This window comes from Canis lupus, chromosome 9 (genome assembly GCF_003254725.2).
Source record: "Canis lupus dingo isolate Sandy chromosome 9, ASM325472v2, whole genome shotgun sequence".
Taxonomy (NCBI): Eukaryota; Metazoa; Chordata; class Mammalia; order Carnivora; family Canidae; genus Canis; species Canis lupus.
The window spans coordinates 26,639,612-26,659,710 of NC_064251.1; the positions used below are offsets into that span (position 1 = coordinate 26,639,612).

The 20,099-nt window shown below is 40.5% G+C and overlaps 1 protein-coding gene across 4 annotated transcripts in view; it reads right to left on the reverse strand.

Moving 5' to 3' along the window:
• Nucleotides 1–20,068, reverse strand: part of ZNF652 (zinc finger protein 652) — a 62,297-nt gene extending 42,229 nt beyond the window's left edge. For 2 of the 4 annotated variants that reach the window (XM_025439609.3, XM_035720603.2), the window contains exon 1: nt 19,914–20,068. The gene's annotated coding sequence lies outside the window, so the exon portion shown is untranslated. Of the gene's footprint in view, nt 1–16,769; nt 16,901–19,913 lie in introns of those variants that run through there. The other 2 variants (XM_049114786.1, XM_025439610.3) reach the window with 2 other exon arrangements.
• Between the last annotated feature and the right edge of the window lie 31 nt (nt 20,069–20,099).

Below are 20,099 nucleotides of genomic sequence, written 5' to 3' on the forward strand. Positions count from 1 at the left end.
ATCTGGATTCTTCAATTAAAACTGCAAGAAAAAAAAAAAAAAGAAAAGAAAACAGAGAAGAAAGGAAGGAAGGAAGGAAGGAAGGCCGGCCGGCCAGCTGGCCGGCCTGCTAATCACTCTTCTTTGAACCCTAATTCAACATTCTAGCCTGTGTCTGTTGAAAAAACAGGTTAAAAAAACAATTTTGAGTCAACTGGGAAATATAAACACCAACTGAATACTTACTGAATGTTCAAGGAGGTTTTTTTTGTAATAATGGTACTGCAGTTGTCTTTTAAAGAAAAAAATTCTTATATTTATAAATAATAGGGGCAGCCCCAGTGGCACAGCGGTTTAGCGCCGCCTGCAGCCCAGGGTGTGATCCTGGAGACTCGGGATTGAGTCCCACATCGGGTTCCCTGCATGGAGCCTGCTTCTCACTCTCCCTGTGTTGTGTGTCTCTGCCTCTCTCTCTCTGTGTCTCTATAAATAAATAAATAAAATCTTTAAAAAATATTTATAAATAATAGAATTTTTTAAAAAGTAATCTTTATATCCAACATGGTGCTTGAACTCATAACCTGGAGATTGAGAGTCAGATATTTTACCAAGTGCGCCAGCCCAGTGTCCCTTGAATTACTTCAAAGTTAATTACAGAAGGGAGTATAGTGAAGGTGAATGTATATATATACGTGTGTGTGTGTGTGTGTGTGTGTGTGTATATATATATATATATATATATATATATATATATATGAAACAACATTGATCATGGGAGATGAACATATTAGGTTTATCACACTTTTTTTTTATATTTGAGAATTTCTATAATATAAAAAGGTTCCCCCCCATCCCAAAACAGCACTATCTCCTTTGAAAGACCAAAAACAAGATAATAGGACCTTAACCTGACAATGCGGGAAAAAAACACCAAAATGACTACAATTAAATCTAAATTAAGTTTTTGGTATGACTAAGGAATTATAGAGGAAGTAAAATGTAGTGTGAAAATCCCTTCATATTAGGACTATTGTATATTTTATTGCTGTTTATACAACTTAAACTCATGTTTCTAAAAACTGTAATGCAGGCAATAGGGTAATATTTTTAATTCAATGAAACTTTAATCCCAAATATGCTCACATGTAACGATCAAATATAAAGGAAAAATTAAACATGTTAGAAGTAAAACAATTCACCTAGGAAGGTCACCACTCAGTCAAGGTCAAAATCCATCCTTCTAGACAGTAGCCACCACCATATTTTGCTTTTAATTTTTCAAGGACAGAATAATAAAACCAAATGCAGACCTGGCTTCAGGTAAGGTTGTAGATCTATATTGCTCAAGTGCATAGTCAATGTTTCCGCAGGAACTGGCTTGCAAGCTGACTTATAGGTGTTCTCTAGCTGATACACTATACAGTGGGGTCTGCCACTTTTGTATATACAGGTCCAACTAAGAGACAGCTATGCAAACACAGTGCACACACATTTATAGACATGTAGGTGCGAAGAAACAATCGTTTTAGATGGTTTTCTAAATTTGTCACACTGAGATGACCAGGAGTCTCTTCTTATTCAGTCAGTGTAGTGGTGATGGTGAGCAAAAGCGTTTGAAGTGTTTCACTGCACAAAAGTCAGATGTAAACACAGGTGATAACCACGGTTCTCACTGTTAAATAAAAACCCACCTTCTAAAAAAACAAACAAACAAAACCCACCTTCTTCCCTTCCTGGTTTGCTGCCTCAATCCTAAAACAGCAAATGTCATGTATCCTCAACTCTAAGCCACATATTTTATTGCTTCTAAATTTTTTAAGATTTTATTTATTTATTCATGAGAATACACAGAGAGGAGAGAGAGAGAGGCAGAGACACAGGCAGAGGGAGAAGCTGGCTCCATTCAGAAAGCCAGATGTGGGACTCGATCCCGGGTCTCCAGGATCACACCCTGGGCTGCAGGCGGCACTAAACTGCTGAGCCACCCGGGCTGCCCTATTTTATTGCTTCTAATACAAGAATACTACATATTTTCCTTCAGTTCAAGGATGCTATTAAGTTTTTTTTTTTAAAGATTTATTTATTTATTTGTTCATGATAGACAGAGAGAGGGAGAGGCAGAGACACAGGAGGAAGGAGAAGCAGGCTCCATGCCGGGAGCCCGACATGGGACTCGATCCTGGGACTCCAGGATTGCGCCCTGGGCCAAAGGCAGGCGCCAAACCGCTGAGCCACCCAGGGATCCCCTGATTTTAAGTTTTTATTTCATGGTCAAGTCTGTGGAAGATCCAAATGAATCAGCTATAGTCTCTGAGCTCCAAAAATCCTGCTCATTTTTGGCTGTTCCCTCTACCTTACCCCACTATGTAATGAACCAGCCAGTTCTAGTTTTACAAATTGCCCTGTCCTCCCCGTTCCATTTGCTAACACAACCTCCCAGTTCAGGCCTTAATCATCTAATGCAGAGGTAGCAGTCTCTCTGACTCCCTCTTTTAAGACACTTTACACAGACATCTTCTAAACTACATTTCCCTAAAGAATTTGATCATATAACTGCCCAGCTACAAAGTCTTTATTGGTTTCTAAAGCCTTGGAATGAAATATAACTCCTCAGCAGAGCATTCCAAAAGCCCTCCACCATCTGAGCCCCACTTTTTCAGTCTTAGCTCCCAAAGGCCTCCTCTCCTACCTACCGTCCTTGTGCTATTTCTCAAACACACCTTGATTTTCCCTACCTCTAAACATTTGATTATGTTACTCTTTCCTTCTACCTAAAACATTGCTACTCCCCCATCATTTGATTATAAAATTCTAGCCATCTTCCAAGACCTAGCTCAAATGCACCTTCTCCTTTTTCTTGACATCTTTGTTTCCTAGAATGCTTGAGAGTATTTTTTTCATCTTAAAAAAATATGGCATGTTAATGGAGGAAACGCTCAAAAGAGTTCCACTTATTCTGGGAGGAAAGTGATTCTTAAAAATCCACATATACTTGATGTCGCCAATTCCTTCTTCCTCTTCCATAAACCAAACAATTTCAAGGAATGATTCAAATTAATATCATGAGTTTAGATGTCATGGGTTGTCTCAGGAAAGAATCTTTCCATTACCAAGTGTGGAGTGAAAGATATCCAGGTACTTCCCTATTTATAATGGTATCCTGCCTCAAGGCCAGCACGTTTTTCTCGCATAACACTTAAATTCTCTCAGAGCCAGTCATTACAAGAGTGTGAAACCATCCAGCATATATTAGACTGGTGACTACCACTTGTGATTAACAGACAAGTTAATTTCCCAGTAAACAAAAGGTGGCTATTTCCCATGTGCTCCTGGAGACAGCAACTTGTAACTATATTGCAACGGGTACCACTGTGCAAGAGTTACACTTTTCCATATTATAGATCATGTTTTTATATGGAACACAGAGGGGTGCAGAAAAAATCTTCAAGCATACTCTAAAATGGCCTTGGGGAGAACTGTCTATAAATGTCAAAAGATAACTTTCAGAACTATTACTGTTAAAGATAACTTAAATTTGTCTAAATAGAGATCCAGACACATTATACACGGTGCATACCATGTATCACTAAAATTAATCTATGAATAGATATTCAAGCTCATTTAAGCATAGAGTTTATTTTTTTATTATTTTTTAAGCATAGAGTTTAAAAGCCTGATTTAGGATGTTTCCAAATAGAAAAGGGATATTAGCTGAAAAACTAGTGAAATCTGAATTAACTCTGGAGTTGACAGTAATATACCAATGTTGGTTCTTCAGTTTATGTAAGACTTTAACATGATTATGTAAGAATTTAACAGTAAGGGGAACTGGATAAGGGGTATACAAATACTCCTTCTGCAACTTTTCTGTACCTAAAATTATTCCAAAATTTAAAACTTATTTTAAAAAATTTAAAAAGAGGGTTACTTGGCTGGCTCAGTCAGTGGAGCATGTAACTCTTAACCCTGGGGTTGTGATTTCAAGCCCCACATTGGGGGTAGAGATTATTTAAGAACAAAACCTTTTTCTTTTTTTCAAATGAAATTAATTTATCTTTTTAAGTTTGAATGACATTTATTTTTAAAATATTTTTAAAAAGTTTAAAATGAGAGCTTATTGGGATAATACAAATTGAGTTATAATCACTTTAATTAAAAGATTTTCTTTGAATTAAAAAAGTAGGGAAGCCCCAGTGGCTCAGTGGTTTAGCGCCTGGCCTCGGCCCAGGGCGTAATCCTAGAGACCTGGGATCAAGTCCCAGGTCAGGCTCCCTGTATGGAGCCTGCTTCTCCCTCTGCCTGTGTCTCTTATTATTTATTTATTTATTTATTTATTTATTTATTTATTTATTTATTCATTCATTCATTCATTCATTCATTCATTCATTAGAGAGAGAGAGAGAGAGAGGCAGAGGGAGAAGCAGGCTCCATCCATCCATCCATTCATTCATTCATTAGAGAGAGAGAGAGAGAGGCAGAGGGAGAAGCAGGCTCCAAGCAGGGAGCCCGACGTGGGACTTGATCCCGGGACTCCAGGATCAAGCCCTGGGCCAAAAGCGGTGCTAAACCGCTGAGGCACCAGGGCTGCCCTCTGCCTGTGTTTCTGCCTCTCTCTCTCTGTCTCTCATGAATAAATAAAATCTTTTTTTTTTTAAAGTAGATTGCTTTATCTGTTTATTTTTCTCCAAAGTGAGATTTTTTAAAAACGGACTTTGTTTTTTTAAGCTTTGATGTTTTAAAACATTCTCGGGGGGTGAGGGGTGGAGGGGGCGTGGATCCCTGGGTGGCTCAGCGGTTTAGCGCCGCCTTCAGCCCAGGGTGTGATCCTGGAGACCCGGGATTGAGTCCCACGTCCAGCTCCCTGCATGGAGCCTGCTTCTCCCTCTGCCTGTGTCTCTGCCTCTCTCTCTGTGTGTATCTCATGAAATAAATAAATAAAATCTTAAAAAAAAAAAAAACATTCTCAGGTTTACTTGGTAAAGACTATCAATTAGCAAATGGGCTGTTTGTTTTTTTTTTTTTTCCAGCAGAAATCCAGGTACAAACATGTGTACATATGTTTCCTGGCTTGAATCCCAAACTGGCTAACACAAAGGTAGCCTGACTGATGTATGAAATTACCTGGCACAGCTAATTACCTAAGAATGGAGTAACCTTCCATAGAGGGGTTCAGTACTATTTTCCTAAGTGTGAAGTATGCATACTTTTGGATACAGCCATCAAAGAATTCACCATTAAAAGATAATGCCACAAGCATAAAAAGATGTGTATACAAGGGCATTCACTGAAGCATTATTTATTATAACAAAAGACTTGAAACACAAGTAATGGTACACACAGACATTGGCATACTACGCAGACATCCAAATTATGATAGACTTTATATTAATTGACACAGAAATATGTCCACATTGAGGAAAAAAAAGACTAAAAAGCAGTATCATGTCATCTGTAAGGACATGGTTTTATATGTCAAACATATCCTTACATATGTCTTTTTATATATGCATATGTCAGGATGAGGTGAGGGTGGGGAAGGAGATACTTTATTTCTTTATAATTTTCTGTAATTCTTAAACAGTTTTAAATAAGCATGTATAATTTTTTAGAAAAATAATAAAGCTTCTCAATGCTATATAGAAGTAATTTGTCTCATATTCAAAAAAGGCATTAAGGGCTAGTTCCTAAATATATAATCTTTAAAAAAAGTGATCCCCCACTCATGACAGGAAGTGGCAAAATATTTGTGATTAAATTTTACAAACTGTAACCCTAGAAAGCTAAGAAATAGTTATATTATAAAAACATTAGACATTAGCCAAAAGATTACAGGTTGTCAATGTTAATGGTAACATTAGCTATGTAATTTTTGCTTATAGATGTGACACACACCATCACAATATTATGTTTAGCTCCAAAAAAACTGTAGTTATAAAATCAAGTAATGTCACCATGGATTCTGTTTATGAATATGTATGTTGCTTACAGTATTTTTACTTTAGCTCAGAATATCAGTCAACAGACTTTTGGTGCACAGGCAAACATAAATCTGTCCTCTTGCCAAGGATCTCTCTTTCCGTATCAATGAATTTGGGAATTCCAGAACTTACAGCACATTCAATACTCCCTATTACATGAGAGACAAGGAAACAAGAGGCTCAGAAAGTTATTTAAAGGACTCCTTTGGGGCGCCTGGGCAGCTCAGTGGTTGAGGGTCTGCCTTCGGCTCAGGGTGTGATCCTGGAGTCCCACGATCAAGTCCCACATAGGGCTCTCCAGGGAGAGCCTGCCTCTCCCTCTGCCTGTGTCTCTGCATCCCTATGTCTCTCATGAATGGATAAATAAAATCTTAAAAAAAAAAATAAAAATAAAGGGCTCCTTTAAGGTCAACAGCTAGTTGGCAGCAGAGCTGGGCCTACCCCCTAGATTCTGGTCATTCAGCTCACAGTGAATTATTTCCATACATCTGTTAGAGCAGCTAAAATAAAAAATATTGACAATATCAGGTGCTGACAAAGATCCAGAACAACTGGAACTTTCACATTTCTGGTGGAGATGCACAAGAGCACACTGGCTCTGGAAGACAGATTGAGATACATACTACATGACACAGCTATCCCATTCTTATTCACTCTAGTGAAATGAAAACTCACATTCACCCCAAGACCTGTCCATGAATGTTTATAGAGGCTTTGTTCATAATCACCAGAAACTGGAAATGATCCAAATGTCCTTCAATAGGTAAATGGAGAAACAAATTGTAATCCATGCACATAATGGAATATTATTTGGCAATAAAAAGGAATTGCTGATACATACAAAAACTAGGATGACTCTCAGAGGCATTATGCAGAAAGAAGTCAGTCTCAAAATCTTACATGTGGTATGATCCTACTTATAAAACATTCTCGGGATGCCTGGGTGGCTCAGTGGTTGAGTGTCTGCCTTCGGCCTAGGGCATGATCCTGGAGTCCCAGGATTGAGTCCCACATTGGGCTCCCTGAGTGGAGCCTGCTTCTCTCTCTGCCTATGTCTCTGCCTCTCTCTGTGTGTGTCTCTCATAAATAAATAAATAAAATCTTAAAAAAAGGAAAAAAAGAACATTCTCATTCTCAGAAGAGAACAGGACAGAGATGAGCAACAGGTCATCGCTTGCCACGGATGCTGCATGGAAGAGTGTATGGAGGCAAGGAGCTGCAGCAGGGAGGTTTTTCAGGTGATGGAACTGTTCTGTATCCTGATTGTGATGGTGGTTACATGAATCTATAACATGTACTGATATTCACAGAACTGTACACACCAAAACGTCAATTTTACTGTGCATTAATTTAAAACTTAAAACAAAGGCTTTACTCAGTCCCTGGCTTCAAAAGTCCAGAAGTACTTACAGATTTTTTAATTCTATTTTTTAAACTTTTAAAATTTTTTTTAAAGATTTATTTACTGGAGAGAGAGTATGTGTGCTTGAGTGAGTGGAGGCAGGGGGAGAGGGAGAGAGAGAGGGAGAGGAATCTTCAAGCAGACTCCCTGTGGAGCCAGAGCCTGACGAGGTGCTCGATCTCACAACCCTGAGATCATGACCTGAGCTGAAACCAAGAGCCAGATGCTTAACTGACTGAGCCAGCCAGGTGTCCCTAAACTTCAGTTTTTAATTAACAAGATAAAATGATTTGTGTCCTTTCTTATAAAATCTCATTATCAAGAAAAGAACATATTTAACTTGGCAAGTTACATAACTTCACTTTGTCTCAATTTCCCTGCTGGTAAAATGGAGTAATAATACACTATCTCAAAGGGTTATACAAGGATTAAACAGTAAATGCTTTGTAAAGTTTGATGAATAACAAAAATACAGACTGTATATGTAACTCTGAAGATAGAAATGAAATACAATGCCAACCAAGTAACTTCTAAGTTTTATCCTTCTGGAAAACCAGGTTCTGATGAGTGCTTTTCAGAGCTGTCCCTGAAATACAGTACAACCCTGGAATTGGATTTTTACACAGAAGTAAACACTCACTACTGAGTCCCTGATAGATTTTTATTCTATAACCATTCTACATAAGCAAATTATTGTCTAAATCAGGGTCAGTGTTAAAGAAGGTCATACTACAGAGTTAAAAAAATCTTTCCCTATATTCATTAATCCCCAGTTCTACCTAACTTAATAAACAGGTAGATAGTGTGTACGTGTGTGTGTATGTCTGTGTGTACTAAGCAATGGTAGGTGTACTCCCTCTTGGAATACCATAGCTTAAAACACTAGGCAAAATGAGGATTCAACCTCAAGGCTTCTAAAGTTCTTTTTTTTTTTCTTTAAGATTTTATTTATTTATCTATAGAGACACACAGAGAGAGAAAGAGGCAGAGGCACAGGCAGAGGGAGAAGCAGGCTCCATGCAGGGAGCCCAACATGGGACTCGATCCAGGGTCCCCAGGATTAAACCCCGGGCTGCAGGCAGCGCTAAACCGCTGCGCCACTGGGGCTGCCCGCTTCTAAAGTTTTCAGTCTTTAAGAATTACCTTTCTAGGGGCACCTGGGTGACTCAGTCAGTTAAGCATCTGCCGTCGGCCAAATCATGATCCCAGGGTCCTGAGATGGAGCCCTGCATCAGGCTCCTTGCTCAGCAGGAGCCTGCTTCTCCCTCTCTCTCTCTCTGCCACTCCCCCTGCTTGTGTTTTCTCTCTGTCAAATAAACAAATAAAATCTTAAAAAAATAAAAAGAATTACCTTTCTACATGGAATAAGATCATAAACACAATGATTTTCTTCATGCCACATTTCTTGGATTTCTACTTCAAACTTATACCTCTAAGCATAGCTTTTAATTTTAGCACTCTCCCAACCCCCATTTATTTAATCCAGTAAGCATTTGCTTAGCATCTACTTTAATACTTTTTGTGATTTTCAAACTGCCTGACCCACCCTAATTTTGAAAAATGAAATGGAATAAAAAAATAACAGACTGCCTCACAAACAGTAAAGGTAAGTACTGTTTCATATAGCTTTTGTTTCAGGTGTGGGGGGGTATGAATGAAAGAGAACATACGTGACCATGTGTGCACTGCTTCTTACTGTGGGTCACAGTCAAAATGCTTTAGAAACAGTCCTATAGGGAATTCAATAAATAGTTCTGGAATGAAAACAACCAATTCTGCAATATTTGGCTTCTGTGGACAAATCTTTTAGTGCTCACTGCACCACCTGATCTTAGAGACAGAAGTCATCTTCAAAGAAAAAGAAAATTTAACTTTACATTTGAGTGGACAAAAAGGTTCAAGAGAGACGAGTAGGCAGAACAAACTGTCTTTTGGATATTGTTTTAATACTTGACAAGGTGGAATAGATGCAGAAGTGTATACATTCTGGGACACCTGGGTGGCTCAGCGGTTGGGCATCTGCCTTCGGCTCAGGGCATGATCCTGGGGTTCCAGGATTGAGTCCCACATCGGGCTCCATGAATGGAACCTGCTTCTCCCTCTGCCTATGCCTCTGCCTCTCTCTGTGTGTCTCTCATGAATGAATAAATAAAATCTTTTAAAAAAGATGTGTATACATTCCTTTTTAAAAATATTTTATTTACTTATTAATTTAATAATTTATTAATTAATTTGAGAGAGTGTGCGTGTGATATGGAAGGAGAGGAAGGGCAGAGGGAGACGGAGAGAAAGACTCTCAAGCAGACTCCCTTGAGCAGGGAGCCTGACATCAGGCCCCTGAGACCATGACCTGAGCCAAAACCAAGTGCTGGACACAACCAACTGAGCCACCCAAGTGCCCCAGAAGTGTATACATTCTTTACCACAACCTGACAGGAAGTAGTAAAGTAAAAAATAAATAAATAAATAAATAGATAGATAAATAAATAAGTAAATAAATAAATAAATAAATAAAGTAGCTATTTGAAAGTAGAAAAATTTTGTACTATGCATGTATATTCCAAATTTAAAACATTGCATCTCTTACCAATATTGTTTAACTTACATTATACAAAATTTAATTTTTTGAAAAGATTTTATTTATTTATTCATGAGAGACACACACAGATAGAGAAGCAGAGACACAGGCAGAGGGACAAACAGGCTCCATGCAGGGAGCCCGATGCAGGACCCTATCCCGGGACTCTAGGATCATGCCCTGGGCCAAAGGCATATGCTCAACCACTGAGCCACCCAGGTGTCCCGCATTATACAAGATTTAAATACATTTTATGTCAAACCACCAAATATTTTTTCTCTTTTTAAAGATTTATTTGAGAGAGAGAGGCAGAGAGTGTGCAAGACAGCGTGCGTGCACAAACAGGGTGGGGAGGCAGAGGGAGAGGAAGAAGCAGGCTCCCCACCCAGCAGGGAGTGATGCCAGGCTCAATCTCAGGACCCTGAGATCATGACCTGAGTGGAAGGCAGACACTTAAGCGACTGAGCTACCCAGGCGCCCCAAATATCTTCTTTTAGAGGAGAACAAGATATACCTTAGGATTATAAAAGTTCAAATATATCTGCTTTTGGAAAAAAAAAAAAAAAAGAAGTCTTCATGCTGTGTAACATATAATAAATACTTTTTCTCTTTGAATAATCTTGTAAATAAAAACTATCTTCCAGGGGAACCTGGGTGGCTCAGTTGGTTAAGCATCTGCCTTCAGCTCAGGTCAAGATCCCAGGGTTCTGGGATCAAGCCCCACATTGGGCTTCCTGCCCAACAGAGAGCCTGCTTCTCCCTCTCCCTCTGTTGCTCCCCCTGCTTGTGCTCTCTCTCTGTCAGATAAATAAATAAAATCTTTTTAAAAAACCCAAAAACTGTCTTCCAAAATCATCTGGTTCTACCCTCTAGGAGACTATAAGCAGTCTATTTTTTAAAAAGATAACTAGGAGCACCTGGCTGGCTCAGTCAGTACAGCATGTGACTCTCAGACTTAGGGTCATGAGTTTCAGCCCCACGTTGCTGGTAGAGCTTACTTAACAAAAAAAACAAAAACAAACAAAAATTTTTTTTTTAAAGATGACTTGTAGGGCAGCCCAAGTGGCTCAGTGGTTTAGTGCCGCTTTCAGCCCAGGGTGTGATCCTGGAGACCCTAGATTGAGTCCCACGTCGGGCTCCCGACATGGAGTCTGCTTCTCCCTCTGGCTGTGCCTGTGCCTCTCTCTGTGTGTGTCTCTCATGAAAAAATAAATAAAATCTTTTTTTTTTTTTAAAGATGACTTGTCTGCTAAAGCTTATACTAAAATCAGTTTTCATATTTAAAACCTTATTACAATTTAGACAAGATCCTAGCTTATTTCTTCTCTAGACTAAACTAAATATGACTTTCATGTGTCAAATCTAACAAAGTCAATGCTAAAACTGCTACCTGCCTTGTAGCATCAACTTAGCAAGTTGTTTTATAGCAGTGTTTCTCAATCTCCACACAGCCAACGTTTTAGACCAGATCGTTCTGTGCACTGTAGGATGATCCCACTGGATGCCAGAAGCACACCCCAGATCCCACTGTGTTAATCAAAGATATTGGGATCCCTGGGTGGCGCAGCGGTTTGGCGCCTGCCTTTGGCCCAGGGCGCGATCCTGGAGACCCGGGATCGAATCCCACATCGGGCTCCCGGTGCATGGAGCCTGCTTCTCCCTCTGCCTATGTCTCTGCCTCTCTCTCTCTCACTGTGTGACTATCATAAATAAATAAATAAAATTAAAAAAAACAAAAAACAAAAAAACAAAGATATCTCCAGACATTGCCCAATGTCTCCTGGAGGCAAAATTGCACTTGGTTGAGAATCACTGCTTTTTTTTTTTTAAAGGTTTTATTTATTTATTCATGAGAGAGAGAGAGAGAGAGAGAGAGAGAGGCAGAGACACAGGCAGAGGGAGAAGCAGGCTCCTTGCAGGGAGCCCAACGTGGGACTCGATCCCGGGTCTCCAGAATCACACCCTGGGCTGAAGGCGGCGCTAAACCGCTGAGCCACCCGGGCTGCCCAAGAACCACTGCTTTACAGGTTTATATTTTAATCATTATTTCCATGTTTGGGCAATAAGAGGGAAAAAAATGACAATAGTGCAAGTACAGCAAAAAAAAAAAAAAAAAAAAAAAAAAAAAGTGACCAAATGCACTTTTCAATAGAAGTAATGGCGCCCAGCCATGATTACAGAGCCTGGGCTCACAGGAGCACCTTACCTGCCCCAACTCCTCTCGCCCCCGCTGGGCGGCAGACCCAAGGCACTTCACAATATTCCAAATCAGTTAACTATATTTAAGTAAATTTCTCATGTTGCTATTTGTTTAAAACCTTGGGTTCCCAAAAAGTTTAAGTATACCACAGTTATAAAAATATTAAGTAAACATTTTTAATAATTAGCAATTCAGGAAGGATTATCATATCATTATTATGAAATGATGCAATGAAAAGAACCATGTAGCAGTTACAAAGACAAATCTTTCAAAATATGTAGCTATTTTTAATTTTTTTATTTTTAAAATTAAAAAAAATTTATTTATTTGTTCATGAGACACACAAAAGAAAGAGGCAGAGACATAGGCAGAGGCAGAGGGAGACACAAGCAGGCTCCATGCAGGGAGCCCGATGTGGGACTCCATCCCGGCACTCCAGGATCACACCCTGAGCCGAAGGCAGGTGCGCCTAACCCTGAGCCACCCAGGCGTCCCTGTAGCTATTTTTAAAAACATTCTCTGTCATACTTAACCCCTCTCTAAGGATAAAAGTATATAGGGTTTGCTCTCAGATGGACTTGGAAATTCTCTTAGTACTGTAAAAATCCAGGCTAGGTCTTTAAGAATGTACTTCAAAAAAAAATTAAAACTATTTTGCCCCAGCAACTATTTCAATATTTAATTTAAAACAGGACATTAGGGGGATCCCTGAGTGGCTCAGGGGTTGAGCCCCTGCCTTCGGCCCAGGGCGTGATCCTGGAGTTCAGAGACTGAGTCCCACATCAGGCTCCCTACATGGAGTCTGCTTCTCCCTCCGCCTGTGTCTCTGCCTCTCTGCCTCTCTCTCTCTCTGTCTCTCATAAATAAATAAATAAAATTAAAAAACACAGGACATTATAATTTCCCTATGGATTGTTGAGCAATACTTTTTAAACAAAAAAAATATTCGGTGGGTATACATTCACATGGATCAAAAATTTTAAGTACAGAAGAAAACACAGTGAATAGAGCACCATTACCCATGATAGCCCAAACTAGAAATAATCCAAATGCGCAACAATGGTAGAATGGACAAATAAATTATATGTGTACAACAGATTATTATATGAGGGAAAACTAATTATTGTTACACATGAAAATATGAATTGTATAAACTTAATTCTGAGCGAAGGACACCATACACAAATGAGTATATAAAGCATTCCACTTATACACAGCTTAGAAATTTTTCCACAACAGTAGTTTCCTCATTCTTTTTTGCAGCTATAAAATGTATTCTACTGCATGAATGTACCCTAATTTATTTATCCAATTCTATACTGATACACATTTAGGTTTTTTCCAAACTTTTGTTGAGTTTATTTAGATGAATTTGTATGCTTTTTATGCTAGAAAGAAAACTGTAGGGTTCTACAAGGAGGATCTTTCAGGCAAGGTAACTTCAAATCCCAGCTCTAATAGTATATTACATACAGGAAAAGTCTCTGGGCATCTGGGCTACAGACTTTTTTTTTTTAAAGATTTTATTTATTTATTCATGAGAGACACACAAAGAGAGAGGCAGAGACATAGGCAGAGGGAGAAGCAGGCTCCCTGTAGGGAGCCCAATGTGGGACTGCATCCTAGGAGTCCAGGATCACACCCTGAGCCAAAGGTAGATGCTTAACTGCTGAGCCACCCAGGCGTTCCTGGGCCACAATCTTAAGAGGAAATGGGGGAAAAACACAGATTCATCTATGCAATTAAGAGCACACACAGACTCTTCTCATCACCTCAAAAAAAAAAAAAAAAACCCAAAAACCCAACACTTCACCATATATTTCAATGTTCAAAGGCCACAGACATTACTTAAAATACATTAATATAGTACATTTGAAAGGGTGAAAACAATTCATAAGGACCTAGGGTAAGTCTCATTTTGTAAGCCAGGTAGTGTAATTAAGAAGTTGTAGTCCAGGGATCCCTGGGTGGCGCAGCGGTTTGGCGCCTGCCTTTGGCCCAGGGCGCGATCCTGGAGACCCGGGATCGAATCCCACATCGGGCTCCCGGTGCATGGAGCCTGCTTCTCCCTCTGCCTGTGTCTCTGCCTCTCTCTCTCTCTCTGTGACTATCATGAATAAATAAATAAAATCTTTGAAAAAAAAAAAGTTGTAGTCCATTGAATTTCCAAAACTGAATCAAAATTCCAAAGCTGAAAAGTCTAAATTCCAAAGCAGTTAAAGACTCTATTCTTCACTAGCATTAACGACAAAAGGAATCACCCAACACTGTATATCTTTGTGAAATCCAGTGAAGAGTAAGAACCCTCTGATGCTACATGCCTAGCAAGATCAAGAAATAAGGCCCTACAGCCATACTCTGCATCATTTCTATTTCTGTTCTCTTCCAACAATCCCTTCTCACCACACACTGAGGAGTTTATCAAGAAACTGACAGAAGCAACCAAATCTCTGCTAGGCCATTTGACTCTAGTAAACCAGAACAAATAAGTTAAGAAACAAATAGAACCCTCCTCCCCAGAAAAAGTTTATGTAGCAAAATGTATTATAGTTGAGAAAAAAAATATGTAGCTCAATCATCTAAATTTTATTTGTTTAGTCAGTCTGGGCTCACGCAGCATAAGTGCTCTTATTATTATTATACATGTGGCCGAGATTAATTTTTTTCAAGTGTTCTGCAAAATCTAAGGCAAGTCTAAAACCATTCTTTGCCAATCCCTCTTTATCAGCAATCCAATGCTAGTGACTGATTCCATTGATGGGAAAGCCCCGAGGTGGCTCAACAATAAAAGAAAATAAGGATTAGCAGAGTCCCTTGAGGTAAATCCTAATGCATTACTGATGTGTCTACCTTATCTGAAAAGTCTCTAGGTAACTCTTGTGGGTTCACAGACTTATCACAATGATATCCTACAAAAATGACAGAGTAATTCTACAGGACCCAATAAATTCTATTTTAAAAGCTCTCTGCACTGAATAAAACTGTATACATGGGGATCCCTGGGTGGCGCAGCAGTTTGGCGCCTGCCTTTGGCCCAGGGCGCGATCCTGGAGACCCGGGATCGAATCCCACATCGGGCTCCCGGTGCATGGAGCCTGCTTCTCCCTCTGCCTGTGTCTCTGCCTCTCTCTCTCTCTGTAACTATCATAAATAAATAAAAATTAAAAAAAATTTAAAAAAAACTGTATACATGGCCTTGAATCTACTTTCCAAAAGAATCTCTTAAACTATGCTTTAAAGAGGAAAAAGTCATATTTTACCATAAAATTACTTTTCAGACTAAAAACAAGGCTAGGGATACCACACACAATCTGTAGGTATAGGCCTAAAGTGGAGAGTTGATAAAATTTGACAGGTAAGGAGACTTTTCTTTCCTTCATCCACCAAAGCAAAAATGCCTAAGGCACTCAAACTTATAACCCTAATAACAGTTTATGATCAAAACCTCAGAAGAGCAATGGGAATTCTTTGGGAGAAAATGTTGATAAGTGTTTTTTTTTTTTTTAAATCAAACATAACTGCTATATAAACAAACAGATTAACTAAAATAAGCATCTGATGTCTTCACTGATTCTACCAAGCACTTTATGGCTTGCATTAACCATGAAAATTTACACAAGGCTTTGCACGTGATTCAACTCTGGACACAGAACTCATTGAGATACGTTAATGTCCTAAAACACCCTTTTCACCACACAAGCTCTGAATAGGCTTGAAACAAGCACAGCCTGTGGGTATCACTGCAGAATCTGGAGCTGTTTTACTGTCTCCACCACGTCCAGCCAGCCATAGAGCAACAAATCAAAGTTCCCATAAGCACGCTGCACCTGCAAGACTTAGGTATGCTCCAAGTCAAATATTTGCAATTTTTTCATCCCAAATCTGCACAAATGAAAGTATGCAGATCGCAGCACCAGATCTCTCATTAGCCAAAATGATCTCTATTTCCCACATCAGCCATGTCCTACCATTTATTGAGTCCTTAATATATACATGTGCCAGGAACCATGCTAGCAGCTTGCATATATTATCTCTAATCCCTATAACAAACCCCATTCTACTGTTGAGGTATCTGAGGCCAGAGAGGTCAAGGTGATTTGCCCAATGCTGTAAAGCCAGTAACTGGTGGAGCTGATTCAAATCTTGTTCTGCCTAGCTCCAAAGGCTTCCTGATCCTCCTTCAGCTAAATTCACTGACTGCAACACAGTTTCCTTCTATCAAAGTAAATTCAAGTGCTGTCAGAAATAGGGACAGTAGCTGAGAAGACTATCATACCTAAAGCTGGAGCACAAGATCCAAGAGTTCCCTGCAAGGAAATGCAATCACCTCCTTTAGAGTAACTAGTTCCAAAGGCAATGGTACAAAATATAAGAGAATCCACAGGGGTTTTTATTGTTGTTGTTGGCTGTCTCTTTAACTGACTTTTTACAACAAGGGAAATGAAACTCCAGAGTATATTCACATTTTTGTTGAAATTATCTAAAACCCTGAGTAAAGGGTGACTTTTTTTTTTTAACAGTTCACTTTTACAGTTTACTTCTTCGATAGGCTCCAGACATTCCAAAACAAAATCACATCAGTAGCATTACTAATCAACTTTTTCCCTACAAACTTGAAAAGTATTTTCTTACCACACTACAAGATTACTTCCCATACTTAGAGCAGAAATGGAAACAGCTCTGGGCGTCACGAATCAGATCTTGAGGCCACAGTTGCAGAAAGTAGGTGCTGTTTCCTTGAGTAGGAGCCGCTCTTCTGAAACCTCCTAAGGGAAGGGTGTCTGAAGAAGAGTGTTGAAGAAACTAAAGCAAGCTGTTTGTATTAATGAGTGAGCTGCTGGCACTACTACTCCTGAAGTGTTTCACTGCCATGCAATTGTTTTCCAGCTTCCAAGCTCTGAATCTGGCAGACAGAATGCTGTTCTCACAGCCATACATGTTATATGATCAGCTGCTCTGTGGTGTGTGGGTGTTTAACTAGGTAAGTGACTGGTTACAAGAGGTTCTGCAATATTAAATCAAGGAAGCACACTGTCCCCTGAGATTTTAGTGATCTATCACTATACCACGCTGACAAAGTAACATATTTGCAACTTTGAAATGGTTTGGGTTTAGGATAGGCAAATAATTTCTGACAGTAAAACTTCAGGCATGACATGAACAAAAAATATAACCTGTAATACAAGCCACTTCAAGCATGTTTATTAGATAATAAAAGATGCAATATTTGCAATCTCAGCATGCTTTCAAACTTCATAGGATACACTGCATAATTATCAGAATAAATGCTATTCTTCGTGTGTGTGGAATAGGTTCTACGCAAGATTCCAAGGCTCCCTTGCCTTCCAAAAAGCTGTTAATATCATGAAATCCTTAGCCTCTCAGAACCCCAAAAACGTTAAAAAAAAAAAAAAAAGGTCCCAAAGGATTCCTTAGGTAAAAAGTATTGTCAGAACTGTAAGCTCCTGAAGAGCTGGAGACTATGTTTCTTTAATGTCACTGCCCACCACAACACTATCACAAGCTGGAATAAGTCTCGCTTGATTGAAATATAATCAAACAGCAAAAGCTGGATGCAGAGTGATTTAAACAAGAATAGCTGATATTTATCCTCTGCTTGTTGATGGAATAGTGCAACGTTCATCCCTAGTTCTAGATCCTAAACATGGAGACAGAATTCCCTAACTACAATTAAGATCTTTCCATTAGAACAAAGTTTAAAATGGATAATTCTGATGGCAATGTCATCTTGAATAGAGACATGAAATCATATTTAATAAAGTTGAAAAAATCTGCACAAAGCAGGTGCTCTACTACAGGGATGATAAACCCTTCTTTTAAGAAATCAAATCAACCTCAATCAACACATTATGGATAGGCATCATGAAACAGACCATTGACTTTGCTGTTGAAATTTGCTACATTTAGAATACAGTGCAAGGAACATATATCATCAACTGGTCAAATTCAGACAAATTATTTTGACTCCAGTTTTAACCTTTTCTGAAATTCTCACATACATCTCCTTTTTATAGGAAGACAGGGAATGATACCTTACAAATACCTAACCTGCTGTAATCAAAGAACAAAACACAAGGAACGATACATATAATCTACTTTGTTGCTTACTGCTCAAAGTACTGTAATGCCAATCCTTAAGAAACAAAACTCAAGTTTCCTTTCACTTTTGCATAATATGGATCTCAACCTGATGTCCCAGGACTAGCTTCAAGAGGGGTATAACTGCATACAAAATGATGTGTCCTCACTAAGAGGACCCTAAAGGCTTCCATAATCCCAAAGAAAGGTTAGGAACCACTGAAGGAGACATTTCCAGAATCACTAAAACTCAGAGGTGAACATTTTCAACAAAATTACACTAAAGGTAGTCCCTATCCGAATACATGTGCACAGTCCTGATACGGGCAATCAACCTGCCTGCCAGTCCTAACCATCACAGTGCAGTTGACCACTCTCAAATCAGCCCTACGCGGGAACATCCCCTGCATTCAGCGCACACACACACATGCCAGCCACAGCAGCTCTTCATTCCTTGAGCAGACACATGTTGTCAACAAAGCATGTGCTAGTTGCCATTCCCAGAACAATACAGGCCTGGCCATCTCTAGAAGAAAAAAAAAAAAAAATACACCTTCTTCCCAAAACATTACCCTATTTATTTACTATGTCTTGACGATCGAAGTTAAATATTACAACAAAATAAATGAAATGCCCACACACCATTATGTATCTAATCAACTGAGGAAAAAAAAGCACCACTCAGGTATTACTGAGGGTACACGGGAGATGCAGATCAGGAAAACACTATGATAACGATGCTTGAACATGGGGATAATCAAAGACAGACTCACGCAGGGCCATCCTGAGAACATGGTTATGGAAAGAACCCTTCCCCAAAAGCAAAAGCACATTCCTTTGATTGGCACAAGCCATTCCTGACAATGGATCCGCAATGACAGGGGCTGCTCTGGCAATCAGGAAGTGTGTGTGTGTTGTGGGGGAGGGATGTACTAAATGTGATCAAAGACTGGCCCTCTTCAAAGAAGAGCATATGGGATCTCAAATCGTGCAGACAAGACTTCGAGGATGAGGCAGGGGCATTTATCATTTGTACAGGAGACATCCCTCTACAATGAACATGTTATGTGCAGATGTAACGGGGGTGTCACTACCTTTAGTGTTTCCCATCTAAGAATCTTAAGTAGAGTCTGATTGGAGGGGAGGAGAAGGTGGGGGGTGGAGAAAGGTCTGCATTACCCTCTGGGGTGAGTGTTGGGCGGGTGTACACTGGATGCATTTTATCTCAGGCAGCACAATACTCCCAGGGGTTGGAGGTTTGGGCGCAACCGCAGGGCCGGGGAGGCAAAGGGTGCAAGCCGCCAGCTGCAGGGCAGGGGAATGCTCGCAGGAGGACCGGTGCAAAGCCTCCCTCGGCCCGCTAACCCAGTCAACCCCAGCCTCCCCTCGTGTCTCGAGGCGAGCGGGCTCTCGGCAAAACTGGAGCCCGCCTGGGTCCGGGATGGGGAGGCACAAGCGGGCGCCCCCGGCCCGAGCTCGCGGCCAGAGGAGCGCAGCGCCCCGGGCCTCCCCGCCGGATGGGGGCTGCTCCGGCCTAGTGCACGCAGCTGCCTCGGCGAAGGGTTAACCCGGCGCCCGAGCCCCGGCCGGCCCGGCGGGCAGCGGGGAGGAAGGGCTGCTGCAAGGGGCGCAGCCGCGACTGTGGCGTGTGCGTGGGGGGCAGGGGCTTCTACTCACCCTGGCCGGCCGCCTCCGCCTCCGCCGCCCCGACCGCCGCCTCGGCGGTCCATCCCTGCGGCGGGGGGCCTGCAGCCGCGGCGCTCGAGTAACAACCGCCGGCCGGGCCGGCCCCTCCCCCCCGCCCAACGTCTGTCCTCAGGGCCGCTCCGCAGACCCGGCCTCGGCCGCCGCCGCCGCCGCCGC